Here is a 7,100-nt window from a genome sequence, read left to right on the forward strand (position 1 = left end):
ATGGATACCACAATTATACTCTTGCCGGCAGATTGCATTTCCATTATCATTTCTCGAACAACTCCTCGTGATGCTTGTAGATTATCAGTGGTATCTTCTGCATTCATATCAGCTGTGGATTCCGATTTCATGCGGGAGAATTTTCTTCCGTCCGATTACAAGCAGATGTACATTAAACCAAATATTATGTTTGATAACTACCTTGAAGTGATCACATATTTGACTCGAATTTTCTTTTTGTTTCACTTAAACACAATTTTAGCTTGTCTTTGATGTTTTGAGTTCTAAGTTGTTATGTTCTTACTGTAAAGTTTGGACATGCATGTCTGCAACGTCCCGTTGAAATATTTATAGCCACTGAAATGAAGGAACCTATACACTAAAGCTGATTTATTTGATAGAAAAGCTAACTTCGTCAATACTTTGACAAAGCTTTGCGCTGGATCGAGAGAGCGGGAAACAATGTTACATGATTCTGAAAGGGCTTTCCACAACATGGGGGGATGAACCTACTAACCACATATTGACTTCTCGACTGGAGTCTAAGGTTTGTTCTATGTTCACATTGCACACTTTCATTTTTATATTTAGTGGTGCAGTCGATTTCATCAGTAATTTAATTTGCTCAAGTCATAGCAAGTATAGAGACCAAAATTTTGTCACCAACCATGCCGCTTACCTTGTTTTTAAGTGCGATTATGGATTTGAAAAAGGACTACTAGATTTTGGCGTCTACAGTATAGGAAGCGGTAATGGGGTAAGGCGAAGACCATTTCTAGATCCTTCAAGAAATATGGCTCTACCATCTGAAAACAGGGGATATGGGTGGATGGAGATTGAGATGGTATAGCTCTTCAATGAAAATGGAGATAATGGCATGTTGGTGTGTAGTCTATTTGAATTTGATAGCTTCATTATCAATCATGGTCTCCACATAGAAGATATCGAGCTTAGGCCTAGAAATGGCTGATAATTAACTATTTTGAATTATCTTTTTGACACAATAACTTCAGTAATTCGGTGATGTACTACTTTGAAGACCAAAGTTGCATTACTAATGCTTGCATTTAGTTTTTTATATGTATTATGATGATACCCAATATCCTGGAGCCATATGAAAATTAGAAGAAAGAACCTTTGTTCAAGTACTTTGACAGTAAGCTATCGTGGAGAGCTTTCTGCCGTCTGATTACCATCATGTCATTTTGAAATGAAGCCTCATCATCATTTCTGTCGAGTTCCTTTGTCGAAGAAGGATCTCTATTTTCATCCTTAGCGCAACGGACCCCCTCATCTGTAACAATGGTACTAATAGTCATGGCTTAATTGACCTTCGAAACTACTAGAAATATCTGATTTAAGTTATTTTTATAAAGGAAGGGTGATTAGCATTTATATGTTCCTTTGATTCAATTTTAATAAGTTTCTGAAAAATGTTAAGCGTTTCTATGAGTTCTTTACAATTATGCATAAACAATATGCATGCCAGATTTTTGTTTGCAACCCGATGTTGACATTTTTGTGTATCAGTGTATGGCTATTGGTTTAGCTTTTCAAAAGCATTGCACCTGTTCCAACACTTTCAAACAAGTATCCAAACGTTGCAGCATGTTACAATGTATGAAATTTTACCAAATAGTTCTAATAATTTAATATTTAACAACTTTGTCCACTTTTGACATAGCTTAATTAATTACCAAAGAAGAGTCCATCTTATGGCGTATCTATTTAAGAATGATGACATACATCTCAAATTTTTTATCCTAAAAATTTTATCTCAAATGATCTCGCATTTATTAATTAGTTGGTGAAATAATACAATTAATTCACTTGAATCTTATAAAGAACTACTAACCACTAGAGATGGTAATGGATCGAACGACACATGACACAACACAGACATGGCACGGCACAAGCACGTTGGTATGGCACGCAACACAACACGACATGCATGTGGGTTGTGCTAGACTGACAATTTTAAACACGTAAACCTTAAAAGCATATTATGATTAGAAATGGATTAAAGCACGGCATATGAAAAGATTTACAATAAGAACATTTTACTTTTTAATAAAAGTAAACTTAAAATTTTATAATTTTACAAATAACTTGAAATTAAAATTTTCAATATATTTTATTAGTGTAAGTCTTTAAAGTCATTTAATTCTTAGTTTCAAAAGGAAATACTCTACTTGTTTTATGTTTATAATTTATTAAATGAATAGATGATATCATGATTTTAATAAATAAAATCATAAATATCATGATTTTATAAATTTATGTATTAATGATATTAATACTACTAAAAAAAAGCGAATCTATGATAGATATTGTTACATCACAGGTCTATCATGCGAACATGACATATATTGACACATAAAAATATGTCACAAATTTATGACATATTTGTAATTTACGAGTCAACCTACAGTACAGCGCATGCACACAACCGGTACAACCGGTTTTTAATCGGTTAACATAATAAATATTACATTTTAATTTGTTTTTAATGTGAAAAAAATTTGAAAAAATATTGTAATTAAATGAAGCAAAAGAATATAATAATTTTAAATTTATAAATAGTACAAGAAACTATAAAAGTATTATAAATATGTCACAAAATAACTATCTTCCCACTTATTTTGTCACATTCCAATATTTATATTGCATGTTTCAAGTTTACTTTTCAAATTTCAATTTTTTGTTTTGATTTATCTAAATTTTGGTAAGTTATTTCAACTCATTTTTCCACTAGTTTTTGGTTCTATATTTTCATTTTTTTCATTAAATTCCAACTTTTACGTGGATATTTTAAGTTTATTTTCAACATTCCTAAATTCCATTAGACTTTATCTAATTTCTAGTAAGTTATTCCAACTCATTTTCCCACCACTTTTAAGTCCTAGATTCCAACTATTTTTATAGGGTTTCAACATTTTCGGTAGATATTTCTAGTTCACTTTTAGAGCCCTACTTCGCATTGGAATTTATCAAATTCTTAGTCAATTATTCCAATTTTCGGGTTGAGTTCATCAACTCTTGTTGTCACTACTTTTTGATTCTATATTCCAATTCCTTTTATTGAATTCTAATATTTTAGGTAAGAGTTTTAAGTTTACTTTTTGGATCCTTATTTCCTGTTAAAATTTATCAATTTCTTTGTTAGATTATTTCGACTTTTAGGTTAAGGTCATCAATTGTCATTACCACCAGTTTTTCCTTTTATGTTTCTACTCTTTTTATTGAATTTCAATATTTTGGATGGATATTTCAAGTTTATTTTTAGATCCCTACTTCTCTTTAAAATTTATCGATTTCTTGCTAAGTTATTTGGAGTTTTGGGTTAAGCTCTTCAATTCATATTCCCACCACTTTTGGGTTATTTATTCTTGCTCTTTTTATTAAATATCAATATTTTGGATGGATGTTTCAAGTTCACTTCTTATATCCCTACTTCCTATTGAAATTGATCAAATTCTTGGTAAATTGTTCGTACTTTTCGGTTAAATTCATCAACTCTTTTTCCTACTAGTTTTTTGTTTTATATTTCTACTCTTTTTATTGAATTTCAATATTTTGGGTGTACGTTTCAATTTCACTTTTTGGATCCCTACTTATAGTTGGAATTTATCAAATTATTGGTGAGTCTTCAACTCTTGTTCCCACCACTTTTTGGTTTTATGTTCCTACTCTTTTTAATGAATTTCCATATTTTGAATAGAAGTTTCAAGTTTATTTTTTAGATTCCTACTTTTCATTAGAATTTACCAAATTTTTAATAAGTCATTCCAACTTTTATGTTAAGTTCTTCAACTCTTATTTCCAGTACCTTTTAGTTACATATTTCAGTTTTTTTTTTTTAATCAATTCCAACATTTTGGGTGTGAGTTTCAAATTCAATTCTTAGTCCCTATTTTTCCACTGGAATTTATCAAACTATCGTTGCGTAATTCCAACTTTTAGGTTAACTCTCCCACTTTTTTCCCACTATTTTTTGGTTCTATATTCCAAGACTTTTTATTAAATTCCAACATGTAGGTGTGTGTTTCAAGTTTATTTTTCACGTCTCTACTTCCCATTAAAATTTATCAAATTATCTGTAAGTCGTTCTAATTTATGGGTTCAGTTCTTCAACTGTTACTTCCACCATTTTTTTGGTTGTATATTCCAAATGTTTTTACTGTATGCCTACATTTTAGGTGGTTGTTACAAGTCGCATTTTATTAGAGTAAAACATTAAAGTATTATGGTAAATTACCTTTGACCCCTCTTTTTTTAATAAATATCAACTTACAATATAATTTTGAAAAATCATTGTTGCAACCCTCAATTTTTTTTCAACACTATGAATCCGTATAAATCCAGTTCCCCCCCCCCCCCCCGGCCCCCAACGGTCTTTGTTACTTCATGATATTTCTTGAATTTAATCGTATGTATACTTTAAACTTTTGATCTTTTACATATTAATGCTCATTTTATTATTTTACATAATTGTGCTTAGATTTTTTTAAAAAAACAATTGTGCAACATATAATTTTCATCATTATATTTAGTTTTAAAAATTATTTCTTTAATTTCTCATCAATCTTTCGCTTAAGATTAACAAAGTAACATTGACTTAAATCCAGTTCTATTAAGCCGCCATTAATTTATCTTTACCGAGTACATTAAACAAAGTAAAAGCAACTCAAATCAAATAATATTTTTATAACACATTAGAAAATCATTGCAATCAAGAAAAAAGAAAATATATTAAATATTAAAATTAAATTTCTCTAATAGAAAAATTCAGTGCTATAATTTTTAAGAGAAATGATCTCTACACTACCTTTCTTTTGGAGAACAAATTAAAAAAAAATGCATTTACAACCAATGCCAATTCTTATTCACTACTCAACTATGCACCATTAGAGAAAAAAAGATAAAATAATCTCAAGGGATTATAGAAAACCATTTCTATTATTTCTATTTCCCCATTTGATCTGGAGATAGCCAACTGAAGCTTGGGCTGCTCACCAGCCTTACTTGGATTCAACCACTTGGCAGGATGCCAATAGCAGTTTCTGCATCAAATGCTCCACAATTTTCCCTTGCCAATCCTTCTATATTGGAAGAATAAAACATTAAAAAAAAGACTATTAAAAAACAATTAAGTGACAATTCAAAATGTTATACAATTTAAGTTAATTACAAAACTTTAACTAGACAAGAAAAAAAATTAAGAACATTAATCGTGAAAAAAAATTAATAATGATTAAAAAATATAGATCTTAATGTATGAAGCTACAAACGAAACCTTAGGCCCAAAGGATCTGTTTTTTTATAATAATAAAAAAATTAAATAAATTTTATATTTCCTTTTAAGGTTTCTGAACAATAAATAAAGTTATTTTCAAAAAAAAAGTATCAAGAATAATAATATAAAATATGAAATTTTAAATAATATCAAAAAATTATGAAAATGTGTAAATATGTTTTCATTTAGGCAGTAGTTTTCCTGCCTAAATGAAGCAAAATTCTTTTAGTGTTATATCAAAATAAAATAACAATGTAATATTATAGTTACATTATTAATTATTTAACTTTTATAATAGAATGTCGACAATAATTTACAATGACAATTAACAACATTTCTCAATACGTTATTAAATAGTTTATTACCATAAAATGTTGTTATATTTAGACCATACGCTCATTTTGATTAAAGAGAAAAGTGATATTGATAAAATTATCATATTTGTGTTCAATTTACCCATAATAATAGTAAGGCTAACGAAGATACTTATTAACAACGTTAATAATGGATGTTAAGAGTTATAGTATCATTAATCATAATACTAGTAATAAAACACTATCATTAAATATTAACATTACATGTAATCGTGTATAAGCTCCTATAACAATTCATAGAATTTTTTGTGACTTCAAATTAGTGAGTAAATGAGACCATAAAAAGTAATTTAATGAATTTCTTAGAAATTTGTGTGAAATATTTTTAATAAGATTTTTCATCTTATAGTTACCCATATCCAGAACTAAATTGTACTATTTATATTAGTCACTAGTAAAAATAATATTGAAAACAAAAATATTTTGAGTAATGACAATACTTGGTACTATCAATAATATAGAGTTTACCAGAGATGCACAAATTTGCAAAAGAAAAAAAAAATTAAAGAGGTCTCCCTAATTTTTATATTGTAAAACATTTGTAGATTTATAATGTCATAATAAACAATGATATAATTGGTTTTTGATCAATTTCATTATAAAAATGATTGCATTCATTTATAATTAATATAGTTTACACTAATATACATATTATTCACATTATTTAAAACATTACATGTTTTAAAATATATTATTATGTTAGGGGGTCTTTGATAGTCGCCTACATTAAATGAAGTCTTTAATATTTGGTTAAAAGATGAGGGAGCAAAGTGATAATTACCAGGATATTTGCCAGTTCCACAATCTGTTTCGGTGACCCATTTTATGCCTAAAATTACTAAGCTGTTGGATTGCTTATAAAGTAATCCAACGGCCAATAAATTTAGAATAAAAATTAAACTCCCGCTGTATCTCATGCAGTACTTTATTACAGGTGGACCCGTAACTTATAGCTTTCTGACCTAAATAGATGATAGACACATGTCATGCTTGAATTTTTTATGTTCAAGAATTTAAAAGACATGTCATTTCACCATGCAATCCGACATCGTTTGCCAATAATGACAAAAATTTGTCATGGATTGAAACATCGTGTTTTGTAATAAACATACAATTTTAAAATGTGTAAGATAATATTAATTACAAAAATACCATTTTTAATAATTTGTTTTCTGTAATCCGATATCATTTATAGAGCATGATAGGCATCTGTCATGACCTTAAATGACATCATTTTATTTTATTGATTTATTTAAATATGGTCTAGCATAGTTTTCATAGTATGATAGATTTCTATCATGAATTTAAATGATGCCAGTTTATTTTATTAATATTTTATTTTTAAATGGTATATTATGAAGAAGAAAAAGGGGAGCCTCTAAGTTACAATAATTGTACAGTGTAAGAGATAACAACGCCTCTCGCAGCCG

General features: G+C 28.4%; 1 pseudogene; it reads left to right on the forward strand.

The window, feature by feature from the left end:
- Nucleotides 1-992, forward strand: LOC112099285 (annotated as a pseudogene).
- The last annotated feature ends 6,108 nt before the right edge of the window (nucleotides 993-7,100 follow it).

The sequence above is a fragment of the Citrus clementina genome, unplaced genomic scaffold (assembly GCF_000493195.1).
Source record: "Citrus clementina cultivar Clemenules unplaced genomic scaffold, Citrus_clementina_v1.0 scaffold_9, whole genome shotgun sequence".
NCBI classification, from domain to species: Eukaryota; Viridiplantae; Streptophyta; class Magnoliopsida; order Sapindales; family Rutaceae; genus Citrus; species Citrus x clementina.